General features: G+C 46.5%; 1 protein-coding gene and 1 pseudogene across 1 annotated transcript in view; one reads left to right on the forward strand and one right to left on the reverse strand.

Moving 5' to 3' along the window:
* The window catches only part of ppp1r9ba (protein phosphatase 1, regulatory subunit 9Ba), a 222675-nt gene that overhangs the window by 148808 nt on the left and 55485 nt on the right, over positions 1-18382 (reverse strand). The window lies entirely within an intron of this gene.
* LOC144668103 (U6 spliceosomal RNA) lies at positions 12012-12111 on the forward strand (annotated as a pseudogene).

The raw sequence follows: 18382 nt of genomic DNA on the forward strand, positions 1-18382 counted from the left end.
TTCACTAGTCAAGGTCATAGCTGGAAAGAAGTATGTACACCTAGGAGAAGGTTTCAAGGACAAAAACAGAGACTTGTTATATAAGGACAAGATGAGATGGGTAAATTATTGCAGGAAGCTGTTTGAAGAAGAAAAGATAAACAACGGGGTCTGGAAGTTAAAAGAAGAAGAACTAGAAGCTGAGGTACTGAAACATGAGATAAGAAAGGCCATAAAGAATAATAAGAGTGGAAAGACAGAAGGGCAAGATCAGATAGCAGCGGAAACACTAAAAGTGAGAGGTGAAATGGTAGTGGATGCAATGAAAGAGATTATTGAATACATATGGACAACAGGTGAATGGCCGTGCAAGTGGACAATATCTGAGATGGTCACAATGCCCAAGATAGCAGGTACACAGGACTGTCCAAAACATCACACACTAAGTCTCATCGGTCATGCATCTCAAATAGTACTTGATGTCATCTGGCAGAGAGTCGACTCCTATGTGAACAGAGAAGTGGTAGAGGAACAGTTTGGCTTCATTCCTGGAAAGGGTACCACTGACACTATGCTTCTTCTCAAAAATCCAATGGATAAATGTGAAAATAAACAGGAAGCCCAGCTTTGGCTCATGTTCATAGACTATGCCCAAAGCTTTCAACAATGCCCAGCATGATGCTCTATGGAAGGGACTTATAGAATTGGGTGCTCCCAAACATCTTGTGTGGCTAATACAAGCGCTATACTGAAATGCTTCAGGAGTTTTCAAAGTTGGTGATGAGCATACAAGCCAATTCCAGTTTGAGAAGTGAGTCAAACAGAGGTATATCCTGTCACCCATGCTGTTAAATGCTATAGGAGAGAAGATACTAAGGATGGTGCAGGAAGAGTTAGAGAGAGATGTGACTGCATCATAGGAGATCATAGCATTTGGAATCTCAGGTATGCAGATGACACCGGACTCATAGCCAGAACAAAGGAAGACCTAGAAACTATGGCAGGCCTAGTCAAAAGACACAGTGAGTCTTTTGGACAGAATATAAATGAGGCAAAGACCAGCGTCTCTAAATGGCAATGGAAATGTCAAGATTGGAAGTACCGAGATAGAGGCAGTGGACAAATTCAAGTACCTTGGCTTGGTGATAAACAGCAAAATTACATTGAAGAATGAAATTCAGGTGAGATTAGCTACGGCAAGAGGCATGACCAGTGAATTAGGTAGCGTATGTAGTCCAAAAGCAACAGCATGAAGCTGAAAAAAATGTCTAGTGCAGTCACTAGCACGGAGTGTTGCATTCTATGGATGTGACAGTTGGACTCTGACGGAAGAGATAAGAGGAGGGTGACAGTTTTTGAAATGTGGGTATGGAGGAGGATGCTCAGAATCAGCTAGATGGACAGAAAGACAAATGAGTGGGTTAGATCAAGAGTACAAGTTCAGGAATCAGAAGGGTTGCTAAGTGCAGCTAGGGAGGGAAAAGATAGCAAAGTACAGTCATTGGAAATGAAGACCTGACAGCCCTGTCCCAGCAGCAACTGGAGAAGGAGAAATTAAGGATAAAAACGGAAGAGGAAGAAGAAAAATTGGTTGTGTGGATGACACAGGGACGAGGACTGAAGGAGCCTTGAAGAAAGTCAGAGAAGGCTATGGTTAGGACAAACAAACACAATTAGTTTTAGGAGTTAATTGTTTGAAAATGTAATATCATAGGTATTCATGAGAAACAAAACATGATAAAATAAGCACAAAGGTAAAAGTTAGATTTTCATTACTGCATTCAGGTGAAAGACAGATATCATATTCTCTCACATTACAACTTAATTGTGCAGTTAGTTATTAAACTAAGTCCCTAAAATAGATGGTGGACCAGGTTCTCAATGAATGAAATGCTTGAAAGGTTTGTGCAAAACGCTGGGCAGAATTTTTGCCCTTGTCGGGGGCAATCGGCATCGAGGCCAGAAGGCGATTTCATGCTGGCGGGCCAATTGAGGCGCTCAGTGCCTTGTGCGCGGGCTGGGGGAGGGTGAAGGGGCGAGCACAAACTTCACACATGTGCGCGGGTGTGCGCTTGATAATCTCCCTGAGGCACAGAGCTGCCTCAGGGAGATGAAGAGTTTTAAAAAGTAATAATAAAGAAATGAAAAAATGTCCCCTTATGTGGCTCTGTCACATGAGCAGGGACACGTTATTAATTTTAAAATTTTTATTTGCTTTAGGAAACCTCATCCTGCCCATGGATGAGGTTTCCTAAAAAGTGCAAAGGCCGTTTTGACTTTTCACCTTGCCCGCCAACCGTAAGGGTGGATGAGCAGCAAAAAATGTCAGTCAATTTAGACTTTAATGGCCTTAACAGGCCTTTTCATTGTCAGAGGGCACACTGCCAGACCTACAGAGTATTCCTATGTTTGCAGTATTTTGTTTTTGAAGAAGGGTTAAGAGTACACTTTCTGCAATGGGGTTCATTACTATACCTGTAGACACAAAAGGTCAGGTCTTTATATTGCAGGTAAGTCCTAAATCATCTTCCATGTAATACAGAAGTGAGGCCCAGTATGCAAAAATTCTCTTCATCCATTGACTTTAATCATTGGCTCAAATAGTGGGACATTTTGCAGTATGTTAAAAGTAGAAATTGCTGTAGAGAAGAGACATTTCGAAGCTTTTCATCTTGCATTCATCAGAACACTTCGCAAGAAACCAATATAAGGGGAAAGCAACAATTTATACCGTGTGTGAAGAGATTGCTGATTGGTTGGCAAGTGGACTCTGATTGGTAGGGGTGTTGCCATGGAGAATGCACCAGTGATGGTGACTGACAGTTAACTGCCAAGCATTGTTTGAAATTTAAACCAGGAAGCTTGACCCTGATTGGTTAAGGTATCGTCATGAGGAATGAGTCGGCGAATGGCTATCATTTATTTTGTTTAGATGAAACAGGTGCAACGTGTGTACATGTTCTTTCTGTCTGCAAAGAATAGGGCCCTGTGTATTAACATATGTAGCTTCCAGTACACGCAGATGTGCCAGATTGCGAGCCCGACTGACAATCTTAAACTGATTATCAGCGTAATTCTTAGTGCACTGAGAACAATTTTGCAAATGTTGTCCAATCGCAAAATCATATCTAATGTTGGACACTGTGGCTTGAGTTTTGCAAGCACTGGTTAGTTGGGGTACAGTTTGTACCTTGCCTGTTGCAAACAGCTGCTGGGACATGTTGTTTGATGCGATCGGCCAGTCTCTGGTAGCAGAATCTTTGGCTGACATGGAGGCGCGTTTCAGAGCGCGAATAGCCATACTTCGTTTTTTTTTGAAGGAATTTGATTTTCTTCTGCATTTCTGACCCTGTGCCATTTTCCTCTGGCCTTCTTGCAAGTCGGGAACGCCTAGTGTGCAAAATGCCCCCACGTTTCAAACGGGGGATGAGAATTTGATTTCCTCCCGCACATCATTTTCGTTTGATGGTGCGGAGTTTCGGAAGTCCATTAAAAGCACACCAAGTTTGAGAGTTTGTGAAGAAAATGAAAAGCCCGCTGAGTTGCCTGGAACATTCTGAAAGGTAATTGTAAATGGTTTTCACACTTTCAAAAATCACTATTAGGTGCTGTATTGTAATGTGGGAATGTGTTTTTTAATGCAGTGATTCATCATAGGGATCTATCCTTTTAAAGGTAAGTTGACCCTTACATATCCAGCCTTGTGTATTTGTCCACATGCAATACAGTGTTTTTCCAACAGAGGAAGCACCATAATGCAGTGACAAACGTTACAAAATGTCCGATCAGCTTGTGCTGTTATCATTTCTACTGTGGTTTAAATGACCCTGGCTGATTAAAAAAAACTGCTTTTGACACTTGGAAAAGAGCAGCACTTGAAAAAAAAACCTAACAACCTGCTCCTTGCATTGGCTGACAGGCACTCTGTTTTGAAATTGAAATGAGCACCAGCTGCTCTTCCTTTTCCAGAGAGTAGGCTGCTGTTTGGACAGCTGTGGCAATTATCAATGTTTGGCTGAGTTTCAAATGCTAATGTGTTCAGCACAAGAGGTATTCCTTTCATCTGACAATGAATGACAGTTTCAAGAAGTTGTATTAACAAGTTGTCCCTTTGGTGTGATTTCTGATTTGTTGGTGCAACATAATAGGTTTACAAGTAATAGAAGATTTTTTTTCCCACACTTTTTTCCTCACTGTCAATGACATGGAGGCTCTTATTAGAAGGTGAGAAGTTTATTTTTCCCCCCAAGGAATGTAAAATATTTTCCATTGATATTACATGGAATCTGAGGACTAAACATAATGCATACTGGGTGAGAGGCTAAGGAGGGTACATGAGGGGCATGGGTGATCTGAGGAGGCATGGTGGATACATACAGGGCATAGAGATAGCATGGGCGATCTGAGGAGGCATGGGTTGGCATCGTTGCACGGCTGAGAGTAGGAAGGTGGTGATGAGTGAGGTTTAGGGGCCCTTTAAACATGGTTGGGAGCTGGGGTACTGTTTTGGAGAACCGAGGTGGGCCTTCTCACCGGACAGCCTCCACACCCACAATCCACACGGTCTCCAGCACAGCTCGCAAACTGCACTGTGAACCTGACCTCAGTGTAAAAGGACAAAAAAAGACGCGTGAAGTCACACATGGGTCAGGTGTGCAGTTTGCGAGGCGTAAACATGCACAGGCTGGGTTTTTCCCAGCCCAGAGGAAGATCCAGCCCAGACGGTATAAATAGGAATGAATGCCTGCAAACTCAATTTGGTTCTACTCCACATGTGAACGTGTATTTTAATGAACTGCCCAACATATTATAACTACCTAAAAATTTCACATGCCTGACAATGACAACTTCATCAGCTCTATTTGTAAAAATGACTATACTGACAAACACTGGGACCAGGATTTTTACCTCGTAGGGCGAACGTGTGCCCAACACAACCGAGCATAAAACGATGCGCGATGAGGTCAGGTGAGTGTCCCGACGCCACCACGCACTCGCGCGATATTTTGGTTGGCGGGCGCAGGCTGACAATTAAAAGGCCTGTTAAGGCCATTAAAGTTATAACTGAAAGAAAATCTTCACTCCCCGTCCAACCTTACGGTTGGCGGGCAGGCGAAAAGGCCAAGCAGCCTTTGCATTTTTTAGGAAACCTCATCCACGGGCGGGATGAGGTTTCCAACAGCAAATAAAAATAAAATAGAAACTTTTAAAATTTCATTTATGTCATGTCCCTGCTCATGTGACTCTATCACATGAGGGGACATGTTTTATAGCATTTTTTAAATCTTTATTCTTGATGTTTTTAAACGGTTCATCTCCCTGAAGCAGCTGTGTGCCTCAGGGAGTTTTTCCAGCGCGCACATGCATGAAGTTCGCTCTCGTTCTCTTCCCCACCCCCCCCCCTCCACCACACACACACACACACACACACAGGTAGCACTGAGCACTGCCGGGTGCATTTCACACTGGGCAGGCCTTAATGGGCCCACCAGCGTGAAATTGTGGTCCGGGCCCCGATCGTGGGTGGCAGTTGGCTTCCTGACTGCTCCCGCCCCACCCCCGCTGAGCCCGCCCGACGAGGGAAATATCCTCCCCTGGACCTTTCCATACCTTTCTAGTCAAATGCATGGAAACACAGTAATAATGCTGGGTTTAATGATAAATGGCATTCAATAATGATTTAAAAAGATATATATACAAATTTGAGAGCCAAAGCAAAGTTTGCTGAGTGTGCAATATGGTCTTTGCCAAGTGCTGATCCTGTTTTGACTGCATTAATGTAAAGTGTTTCTGCAGCTATTTCATGAATAGCAGCCAGGTCTCGAAACTAAGGTAGAGCTGAATCATGATAAATACACAACGAGTTTTTCAAGTATTGTTCATCTTTGGATCCAGACTTCTGATTCAATCAGTAAATCTTACTATCGCAACTCATTCGGCAATTGTTCTGGAGAAAAGCAATGAAAAACTCATGCGCTTTACACAGAAGTAATTAGACTTCTCATATTTCGCATTACCTCCTGGTAAAATTCAACACCAACTAATTTATTGGAATAGAATGTGATGTTTAAGTTTTTTTATATTCATTCACGGGATGTGTGTGTCGCTGGCTGGACCAGCATTTATTGCCCATCCCTAATTGCCCTTGAGAAGGTGGTGGTGAGCTGCCTTCTTGAACCGCTGAAGTCCATGCGGTGTGGGTACACCCACAGCGCTGTTAGGAAGGGAGTTCCAGGATTTTGATCCAGCGACAGCGAAGGAACGGCGATATATTTCCAAGGCTGGATGGTGATTGGCTTGGAGGAGAACTTCCAGGTGGTGGTGTTCCCATGTGTCTACTGACCTTGTCCTTCTAGATGGTAGTGGTTGTGGGTTTGGAAGGTGCTGTCTAAGGAGCCTTGGTGAGTTCCTGCAATGCATCTTGTAGATGGTACACACTGCTGCCACTGTGCGTCGATGGTGAGAGAGTGAATGTTTGTGGATGGGATGCCAATCAAGAGAGCTGCTTTGCCTTGGATGGTGTTAAGCTTCTTGAATGTTGTTGGAGCTTCACTCGTTCAGCCAAGTGAACAGTATTCCATCACACTCTTGACTTGTGCCATGTAGATGGTGGATTGGCTTTGGGGAGTCAGGGGGTGAGTTACTCGCCACAGGATTCCTAGCCTCTGACCTGCTCTTGTAGCCACAGTATTTATATGGCTAGTCCAGTTCAGTTTCTGGTCAATGGTAACCCCCAGGATGTTGATAGTAGGGGATTCAGCAATGGTAATGCCATTGAATGTCAAGGAGTGATGGTTAGATTCTCTCTTGTTGCAGATGGCCATTGCCTGGCACATGTGTGGCGCGAATGTTACTTGCTACTCGACTGCCCAAGCCTGGATATTGTCCAGGTCTTGCCGCATTTGGACATGGACTGCTTCAATATCTGAGGAGTCATGAATGGTGCTGAACATTGTGCAACCATCAGCGAACATCCCCACTTCTGACCTTATGATGAAAGGGAGGCCATTGATGAAGTAGCTGAAGATGGTTGAGCCGAGGACACTACCCTGAGGAACTCCTGTACTGATGTCCTGGAACTGAAATGACTGACCTCCAACAACCACAACAATGTTCCTTTATGCTAGGTATGATTCCAACCAGCAGAGTTTTCCCCCTGACTCCCATTGACCAGTTTTGCTAGGGCTCCTTGATGCTCAGTTAAACGCTGCGTTGATGCCACTCTCACCTCACCTCTGGAGTTCAGCTCTTTTGTCTATGTTTGAACCAAGCTGTGATGAGGTCAGAAGCTGGGTAACCCTGGCGGAACCCAAACTGAGCGTCAGTGGGAAGGTTATTGCTAAGCAAGTGTCGCTTGATAGCACTGTTGATGACCCCTTCCATTACCTTACTTATGATCGAGAGTGGACTGATGGATCAGTAATTAAATGTTGCATTTGGATGTATAATTCTACGAACAACTAGTCCACTGCTCGTAGTTCAAAGCTACTTACTTCAAATTATTTGATCATTCGTTTTTGGCATTCATTTCTCTTTTTGCGATGTGACTTACACGGCTCAATTCAAATTATCGGACAACTCAAATTATCAAGAGTAGGCTGAAGGTCAGAGTGGTCCATTAGATTGGAACATTGTACTTCCATCAGCCTTGAATGGATTGCACCTGCCTGACTGCACTCAAGAACATTTAGTGCGGAATCACTCATGAAACTATACTTACTGAAGAGCAATCACCATTCAAGGGTTATTACAAGATTGAACTGCTGCTAGTGATTCAACATACGGTGGGGAGCATATGCAGTGCAGCAGTTTGGCAATTTCCTGTTTTCAGCTATGGGGAAGTGTAAAGTGGAGGCCAGGAATTTCCTCATGAGAGAAAATCAGTGAAATCAGTGACTGGGTACCTCCTTTGTGCCTAATAAGTGCTGAGCCAGAAGCAGTGCACAAGGAAGCAGGTCACAGTCCTAATCTGATTTTCTTGCTGTAAATCCAAGGAGCCAATAAAAATAACTTGAAAGTTAGAGAGCAACAAACACAATCCTGCCTTGTCCCAAAACGAACCAAGGATTACTCTGCGTGTAGATGATCGAAATCACAAGTGCAACAGGGAGAAACGAATAGAAGGGTTTGCTGATAGGGTTAGATGAAGAGCGGTAACAGGAGGCTCATATGATCATGTGGAGCATAAACGCAAGTATACACCAGGTGGACTGGAATGGCTGATTTCTGTGCTGTAAACTCTGTTGTTGGAATCTTATCAGCTCTAAAAATGTTCATGTCTGGGTCCTGACCTTGTTTGGGACAGGGGTGCGCTGACAGAGGGAATCATACGGGAGGTGGCCAATTAAGAGGCCACTTTCCCATTCGCCGTTCAATTAAGGACAGTGGGCGGTTTCCCGGGGCGTAAGCACAGAGCATTGCAGGCCCCACTGGGAGGCCTGTGGGAGCGCTGCAGGGAAGCCAAACTGAGGAAGCAGCAGGGAGGCAATGTAGCTGACATTGGCACACGTGAAGTGGATACAAGGTTCACTGCAAGTGGTCAATGGGGGCATCCATTTCCACTGTTTCAGAGTTCAATGACAAATCTGCTGCATGGACAGACCGCAACCATGCCATTTGTTAGTGCTTAGTTCCTCCACAGCCTGAACATTAACAATGCTCTGACCTCCCGCTGTGAGGCCATCTTCTTTCGCCTGTTGCCGAGGAGGGAGGGGTTGGGGGAGCTAGAGTGACACAACAGAGATGGCCCATGCATCTTTCACAAGATCACCTGGCACTTTGTTCAACTGTTCCAAATTGCATGCAAATTAGCCGTGATGTCTGCCCACTGCCCCCGGCCAGGCAGCCGCTGCCCCCGGCCAGGCAGCCGCTGCCCCCGGCCAGGCAGCCGCTGCCCCCGGCCAGGCAGCCGCTGCCCCCGGCCAGGCAGCCGCTGCCCCCGGCCAGGCAGCCGCTGCCCCCGGCCAGGCAGCCACTGCCACTTCTGGCCCACTTGGGCAGAAGCACACAGAAGCAGGGACATGTCAATGTGCAAAATTTACTCTCAATCACAGGATCTCAGAATTGTTGTGATGCAGAAGGAGCCCATTCGGCCCATCGTGTCTACACCAGCTCTCCGAAAGAGCATTGTGACTTGGTGCCATTCTCCTGCCTTTTCCCTGTAACCCTGCACATTGTTTCAATTTAAATAATCATCTAATGCCCTCTTGAACGCCTCGAATGATCCTGCCTCCACCACCATTCCAGGCAGTGCATTCCAGACCTGAACCACTCGCTGAGTGAAAAAGGTTTCTCTGCATCGGATTTGTTTCTTCTGCAAATTACGTTAAATCTGTGGCCTCTCGTTCTTGATCATCTTACAAGCGGAAACAGTTTCTCCCTATCTCCTCAGAGAAGCCCTCTCATGATTTTGAACACCTCTATCAACCTCCTCTTAGCTGTCTGCTCTCTAAGCAGAACATTCCCAAATTCTCCAATCTATCTTCATAACTGAAGTTTCTCATCCCTGGAACTATTTTTGTAAACCTCTTCTGCACTCTCTCCAATGCATTCACATCCTTCCTATAGTGTGACGCTTAGAACTGTACGCAATACTCCAGCTGAGGTCTAACTAACGTCTTATACAAGTTCAGCAGAATCCCCTTGCTCTTGCACTCTATGCCCCTATTAAGAAAGTCTAGGATGCTGCATGCTTTATGGTACCTTTAATGACTTATGCACATTTACACCCAGGTCCCTCTATTCCTGCACGCCCTTGAGAGTTGTACCCCTCAACTCCGACTTCCAAATCCTTCTCCTCAGGGCTGGGAAGATTCTACCCTCTGTAACTATTACACTGAGGGAAAAATTTCAGGTCCAGTTTTTTCCCCCCTCTTTTAAGAGATGCTCACATGTATTCACAAAGCTACAAACTACTGCTCAGCTTCTTTAGCTGCAGCATTCTGTACCTCCCTGAAACATGTATCATCTCAGTTCACCACAATGATAAGCAGGACGGTTCTCGAAATAAATTTCCACCCCACTGAGGCCAGTTCTGATGCTCCTATCACCTCTGCCACTGAGATTAGCTAACACGTAAGGGTCAATCAGGACCTCACTGGTCTGTATAGCTCAGGAGCTCACTATACAATTCACCTCACCCTGGGCCATGGCGATACTCAAAATCTTCACCCCAGCTACCATTCTCCAACTAGACCATAGGACAGATTCAAGAACAAATATCTTTTCTAGCTCACTTTCTGCCTGAAATATACTACGAAATCTAATAAAAATCGATCTCTTCATCCTGACAGGTTTAGTTCCAGTTTACTGAGACATCATCAACATTTGATAACATAATAAGGCTAGTGAGCTTCCAGCACAGTTAATACACACCTTGCATCATTCTTATTGTATACAACTGTATCATGGAATGTTCTATGTGCTTAATATACTTTTGAAAATTGTTTTTTTCTTTCGTTAACAAGGACATTCTTCCAAAATCATACCTATAACTTATAATTAAGTGTCACCGTTTCATGTAAATTGTAATAGATTACAGGAACAGAAATCCTGCAGTGCTATTAGACTATTAATAATACTTCAATGACCCATAAGTGGTCTTATCAAAGAGTATTTTGTTTCCTTGATAATGAATCATACTAAAAGCTGCAGAATTCTGAGATTCTGTGACCATGTTCCATTGAGGAAACTTCAAGAGTCATCAGGCCTGAAAACAGTTTGGAAAATATAACTGCTAAATGGTGAAATATACCATCTAAAAAAAAAAAATGGGTTTGCAATTAGTGCTGTTAAGTTGTTAATTTATTTTTTTTTACATAATTCAGCATTTCAAATGTCCTTTTAGAATTGAGCATTGAAAGAAATTTATCGCAGGAGCACTGACAACTTGACAGGGGTGTCAGAATAACACACAGCAAAATTCTCCTGTGCACTACTGATAACAAGTTGCTTAAAACATTCGGTGACACTCCTCCATTCACTGTTTTAATGACCATAATTGTTTTCAGATAGCTAACAGCTTTGTAAGATAGTGAAGAGAGGAAGTTCATCTGTGTGTGAAAACCCAATCATCAAAAATAGTGAATAGAGTGGCAAGTTGTCCGGAACAAACCCTGCCTAGTTGGCTGTAACACTATTGGGTTAGACTTGTTCATACTGGGGTGTGAAGTGTGAGAAAACTAAAGAGGAGAAGTACTACACACCAGTGTTTGTACATAAGAACATAAGAAACAGGAGCAGGAGTAGGCCATTCGGCCCCTCAAGCCTGCCCCGCCATTCAATAAGATCATGGTTGATCTGCCCAGGCCTCAACTCCTCTTACGCGCCAGCTCCTCATAGATAAATTAATAAACTAGTATTCCAGAATTAATGGATATTTACTGGAGTCTACAGATAATTAATACCAGCAGTTAACTTTGGCTGCTCTGAAAGTATAAGCCGGAATTTTCCAGCCCCTCACGCCCGCGGGATCTTCCGGTTCCGCCGATGTGAACAGAGATTTCAATGGCTCGCCAGCCTGGAAAATTCCGGCCTACGGAACTACTTTTGTGAGATGAATAATTTTTGGAATTAGATGACCTCCTTTGGTGTTGCTTGTGGTTTGCACAGATTGGGCTCTTACCTCATTCCAGTACAGCAGGTAGAAGTGTTCAATATATCGCAGTCTTTTGTGATATCTTTGCTCCCCTAGTTCACTCCCTGTTTCTCCGAGCTCATTTCCTGCCTCTTTCTCTCGATATTAATTTCAATTCATTTAATTCCTCTTCCCTTCGCAGCTGTAGTTTAACTTTGTTTTTCATTTGTACTTAAAGAAAGAAAAAGTGAGACTGGCCAGTTTCTGGAATACAAATACAGCGAAAGCCTCAATTGAAACCAGTGAATGAATAGTTTCATTCGAAGAACAGGTGACAAACTTAACATAGACGGATAGATGTTTTTTATAAAAACTGGCCAAAACTTAAAGCTTGCCTTGTAGCAGCTGTTCCCCTTTCACAAGGATTTATCTCATTAAAAAGTGGATGAAAAATAAGACAATTTTAGAGGGATAGCCTTAAAGGAACGATACAGAGAAGATTAACATGGCCCCTGCGCAAGGATGACACTCAAATTTGTGAAGCGTAAAAAAAATAAATGTCAAGGAGCTAAGAAAATTCCTTGGGGAAATAGGCATTTCTTAGTCTAATCAGTAAGTGATTAGACTAAGTGAGACCTATTAATAAAGCAGGGATGAAAGGGTGTTCAATGAGGCTGGCAGATAAATTGTGCTAACCAAGTACTACACAGAAACTCCAAACACAGTTATTCAAAAACACGACAATTTTCAGGCAGAACTACAGAATCTCCAGGGAAAACCGAGGAGCTATAGACACAAAGATAACTGATTTAACCTGAATGTTCCCCAATGTGAAGTTTTTTTAAAGATCATTTTCTTCACGGCTCCTTAAAAATTCAATTTTTCTAAGAAAAACTTTTCAAAATTACATTATCATTCACTCTTGTTTCTTTTACTTTTTTAAAAGACATGGTTCAGCTGAAAATTAACACAGCTCTGCCCTTTTGGCTACTGCGCGTGAGAATCACCTCGGGAAATGTACATTTCTGGGTACACGTTGGCCTGAATTTAACCCTTGGCGTGCGGGCGCAATTGGCGGTCCCGTGAATGGTCGGGAAATGGGCCACCGCTGGCGATCGGCCACCGATCGGTGCTGGCCAATTAAGGCCCGCCCAGCGTGAAACACGTCTTCCCAATGGTTGGAAAAGGCCGGGCGAGGGCGGGGGATCCAATGGCAACCCAGCGGCCGGTTTAAAAACAGCGCAGGCAGGTCCTTGAAGGATGCCAGGGAAGAACGTATTTGCAGCGTGCTGAACACCAAAGTTATTGCCTCAAGCGCGGCTGGAAATGCCAGGCGGGAGGGGAGGTCAGGTGGGCGCTCGGCCCCCTGGTTTTTGGACGGGTGGCTCGCGGTCCTCCTGGACGAGGTGGCTGCCAAGAGGGATACCCTTGTCCCCAGAGGTGGAAGGAGGAGGCCACCGCACCTCACAAAAAGATCTTGGGAGAAGGTGGCAGCTCAGGTCAGCAGCAATGACGTTGTGCGGCGCACATGGGTGCAGTGCCACAAAAGATTCAACAACCTGCTGTGCTCGGGAAGGGTGAGTACCATGTTGGCATGGATCAGTGCCTTGAAGTGTTAAGGTCTGGCTCTCCCCTTATGGAGCTGAGGGCTGTTAGAGTGTGAGTGCCAACTGTCAGTGATGCCAGAGCTGGCCAAGGGGGTGAGCTCTGGCTGCTTGGACTGAGTGCCTTGCGGCTCGAGGGCCACGACTCCGATGTGCCCTGCAAGGTGTTCCTCAGTTGCAGTTGGCCAGGCTGCAATGGCGCTGCAGGTAGAGAGTGGACTAATCAATGCTCCTCTGTCCTTTCAGGAGAAGACGACCCATAACAACATTGAGAGGTCACGGACCGGCAGAGGCTCCCAAACCTCCTCATCCTATACAGATTCGAGCAGGACACCTTGGAGCTGGAGAGGCACCACCAACCTCGGTCAGCCAGCCTCAGAGAGGCTGGGGTATCAGACAAAAGTAAGAGTGCAACGCAATGAGTTGAGAGTTTCAGATGGTGCAAACATTCTTGTGCAGTCTCACCATTGATGGGAGGCTCCAGACTTGATTCCTCATTGATCACTGAAAGACGATGGCACCATGATGCAGATCTCCATTGTCTGACCAGGGTGCCTGGCATGTACAGTGACAGTGCGATGACTTAAATTAATGACATGTCCTTGTCCTCCCTTTTAGATTCACCAACGAACAATTGCTCTCTGGACTCCGAAGAGCCACCCCTAACGCCAGAGGACCATTAGGCTTCACATGCACTTGTGTCACAACCACTCTCTGAACCAAGCACCAGCACAGGTACCAGCACATCAGTGGGCATTAGATCGTCAGCTAGAATGTCGGAGCACAGCAGTGAGGGCACTTCACACTCGCTTGAGGGGCAGGTGGGGGCAGAGAGTGCCCATGGCACCGACAGTCGAAGGGCAATGCTGAGTCGAAGGCAGCCTCTGGAGTCGCCCAGATGCTGGATGTCCAGCAGGATGTGTGGGAGGATCTGTGGAGATCCGTGAGGGAATGTGTGCCATGGCCTCTGTTGTGGAGGAGTCCGTGCGGAGTATAAGCACTGGTTTGACCCTCATGGCCGAGCGCACTGCCTCCCCCATTGATAGAGTGGCGACTCTCATGGAGAGGCAGCTCCAGGAACAGAATGAGGGGTTCCTGGGGTTGCGCTTGGACCTGCAAACCCTCATATGGGCAATGATCTCAGCTGGTCAGTGCCAGTGTGGGAGATGGATGAGGCACCCAGTATCCCAGGTGGGTGCCCGCCCACCCATCAATGGTAAGCAGGGAGGTCCAGAGTGACCACATGTTGGCGCACAAGCTGCTTGACGTCTCTGTGGGGTCCTCTCTGGGTGACGGCAGTAGCTCCTCTGCCCTTCAGCCAGTGATCGTGGCATCTGATGAGGCTACGACGACTGGGGAGATGCCAGCCATGGCATTCCCAAGGCCAGCACAGGCTCCACTGGCCAGAGGACGACCGCCAAGGTCATCAAGACCAACAAGACGCTAGTGTCAGCAGGCTGCCTCCAATGCCACTGCCAGCGAGCGGGGGAGGGAGGGGGGATGGGGGGGCACCAAGACGTAGCACCTGCAAACATAAGTTTAAAGCACCATGAGCTCAAGAGGGACTAGTCACAGGTGATCTTGTGTTGTGTAATGTTTTGCTTATGTTTACTAGTCTGGGGATGAAGACCAGAGGAGGTTTTGTTAATCTATTTGGATTATCAAAATGAGATCAATTTTATTTTTGTAGTAATGGCCTGAGTATGCTTCACCTTTTTATGTTTTTGGCGCAGGGCACACTGTATGTAATGCTGGACATGAGTGGCTCAAAATCTTATTGCACAGGCACTGAGCGGACTTTGGGTTCAAAGGAAAGGGGCATTTCTGACTTCCGGGATGGAGGCAGCGGCCCTGGCATGAGGTGCGAGCAGATCTTTGGCAGCCTGGCTGAAGGAGCGTTGGATCAAGGCATCCCTGGTGTCCCTGTCTCCCTGAAAGATACAGAGGTCTGCCTCCACAGCCTCAGCATTCTCCTCACTGTGCTCCTATTCTGACTCACTACTGGATTCATCCCCTGTGGCCTGTGGAGCAGTGCCAGATTGTGGAGAGCACAGCATGCAACCATTTTCTGTGACATGTGCTCTGGGGGGTATTGCAGTGCTCCCCCTGAACAGTCCAGGCATAGGAAGTGCATCTTGAGAAGACCTATGGTCCTGTCTATCACTGCCCTGTGGAGGCATGGCTCCTATTGTAACGCTGCTCTGCCTCTGTTCTTGGGTGGTGGAGAGGCGCCATAAGCGACTTTTCAACGGATAGTCCTTGTTACCCAGCAGAAAAGCCACCCATCCAGTCGGACTGGAGCACTGAATAGCCTTGGCACCTGGGAGTGTCTGAGGATATAAGTATCATGGGAGCTGCCAGGGTACCGTGCACAGACTTGCAGAATGTGCATCCTATGGTCACACACTATCTGGACGTTCATTGAGTGGAAATCCCCTCCTGCTGACCCACTGGCGCCTTGATGGCCACATGTGTGCAGTCGATTGCACCCTGGATGTGGGGGAACCCAGCGATCGCTGCAAAGCCTCTGGTTCACTCTGCCTGGCTGGCCTCGTCCGTACGGAAATGAATAAGCGTCATTACCCGCCTGAACAGAGCCTCTGTCACTGGCTTGATGCAACTGTGGACAGCTGATTGGGAGACTCCACAAAGATCCCCCACTGACCCCTGGAAAGAGCTGGAGGCATAGAATTGAGAGCCACTGTGACTTCCAGGGCCACTAGTATGGGGTGTCCACCCACACAGTTGGAGCTGATCTCAGGCCCGATCATCTGACAAATGGAGGTTACGGTCTCCCTTGAGAGTCGGAGCCTCCTTCGGCACTGCACCTCAGACATATTGAGGTAGCTGCATCGCCGCCTGTAAACCCTGGCAGCGGGATAGTGGCGTCTTCTGCAGCCCCTTCCGCCATGGACTACATGCTGGTCCTGCCCCCCTTGTGCCTGCGTCTCTCCTCCCACAGGTCCCTCCACTGGAAGCTGCATTGGGACACCTGGCCTCCTCTCCCTCTGCCCCTCTCTTCCTCCTCAGAGGAGGAGCCTCCAGCGGAGACCACAATCCCCATTACCAGGGTAAGGGAAGGCTGTCTGATACCTGGAAGGGTCCACACGGTCTGAATCCTCCGGGGGTCTTGGAGAAACCAATAAGTCCCGAAATGAAGCCAAGAAATGCTCAGAATGGAGCTCAGAACTGAGATGAAGCTGTCATGTTCAAATAAGCAACCAGCAGCACACTATCTCCTAAACTCCTCATTACTCACACTGGCAATGCTGCTGACACTTTTTATCCCACCCTTGGATGAGGTTTTGCAAAATGTGGGCTGCCCGCCTGCCCGTGTGACGAGCTGATCTCGGACAACATAAAATCAGGTTCAATTGGGTTTTTAATGGCTTTAAGTGGCCTCTTAATTGATGGCGGGCTCTAACACCTGCACGTGCCCACCGACCTGAGGGTTGCGCACATGCGGGACGACATCGGGATGCTCACCGGACGTCTTCTCGTGCTATTTTACGCCCGATGGGGTCGGGCGCGCGCCCGCCCGCAAGATGTAAAATTCTGCCCCTTGTGTAGAAGCTACTGCAGTATTGGCGCAAAGACAGCTAACTCACCAAGTGCCACTTAGGGTTCCTTGAAACCAAGTGCATCGTATTTTGGCATAAAAGCTTCTAAAAACCTTTAACACTTGGCAGTCAGGATTGGAGGATGTTGGATTGCATCTTTAAGCAGCTGCAGCCCACAAAGTATGAATTACGCTTAGTACTGAATCGATTTTTCACGATGACTTTTTAAATTTTTCTTTTCGGAAGGCATCTTAAAGCATTCTCTCTCCTCTTTCTCTCCTTATTGTTTCCCTGTCATGCACCAAAGTCAGCTGAAAGGTGGGCTATGTAACTTGCTCCCCAACCTCTATCACCGAGGGGGCCTATGATTTCCTTCACACTTGCTTTAAGGAAAGAACCTAACTTTTGCTTTTGCTATGACATAGCAGCCAGCCCACACCATTAATCTTAAAAGTGGGGCAAGGAATTCTTACCAGTTTTTGGCATCAAAATAAGAGACATTCTCACACTAGAATCTCATCTCATGACCAAGAATGTGTGAACAGCAAAACGGATTGACATAAAAAGCTATAAGCTCAATATCTGCTTTGGTTCTGAGTCAGATATGAACGGGCCAAAGGATAATCCAAAAGCCTACATTTCATGTTTGCTTATTTGGATTAATTCACTGAAGATGATCAGAAATGCTCTCAAAAGGTTACATGTTTAAACTTCATTCCAAGAACTTGAACTCAATCTTAGCCGCGCTAGTGCAGTCCTGCGAGAATACTTATAATATTCAAGTCCCACTCTTCAGATGAGACATTAAGCCAAGGTCCCGTCAACCTGGTGTTCTGAGTCAGTTAGGCAGCAAAAATCCTCTGAATTGATGAAGCCGAGGAGTTCGCCAGGTGTCCTGAGCACTGCCCTTCTCTCAGTCCCAAGAACAAACTAATTGGTTATTCATCTTATTGCTGTTTGTGTGGTCGTGCTGTGTGCAAACAAGGCTGTGACATTTACCTACATAACGCTCGTCACTACTCTACAAAATAACTAGCTGCACATGCGGTGTTGACATTTCTGAAGATCTAATGAAGCTCCAAACGTAGGGCTGGATTAACCCTGCGGGCTTCTGAACCCCACTGTGAGGCTCAAACGGGGGTCCGAAGTTCACACTCTGTGGGAAATAGTCACTTAATATGATTTTCCCCGGGGCGGCCAATTAATGGCCGGGGGGTGGGCTTGTCGTCCAATTAAGGATGACAGGTAGGCTCTTGAAGCTAGAGTGCCAGAGGCCTTCAAAATGGAGACACCCTCTCTCCAATTTTTTTAAGTTTAAATTTTAAAAATTGCATCTGTAGGCCACTACTGTGGGGGAGCTGGCAGTGGGGGTAATGGGAGGAAAGCCCCTATACAGGGTGGCCTGCAGTGCTGCTGCGCCCAGGCAACCCAGGCAGGCATTTAGGGCCTCTAAGTCTGCCTGGAGAACTGGGTGCCCACCCTGGTTTGCCACTGGGACAGTGCCCTCGCCACCTGCAGGAAGCTGGAGACAGACTGGAAAATCCCTGTCAGCCTCCACCGTCAAGTCCTAATAGGCCTTTAATTGATTTAATTGGCCACGCACTGCGTGCGGCAAATGGCCTAGGCAGGATGGAGCCAGGGAACCAGCACATAGGCCGCCGAGC

The sequence above is a fragment of the Cetorhinus maximus genome, chromosome 25 (genome assembly GCF_964194155.1).
Source record: "Cetorhinus maximus chromosome 25, sCetMax3.hap1.1, whole genome shotgun sequence".
NCBI lineage: Eukaryota > Metazoa > Chordata > Chondrichthyes > Lamniformes > Cetorhinidae > Cetorhinus > Cetorhinus maximus.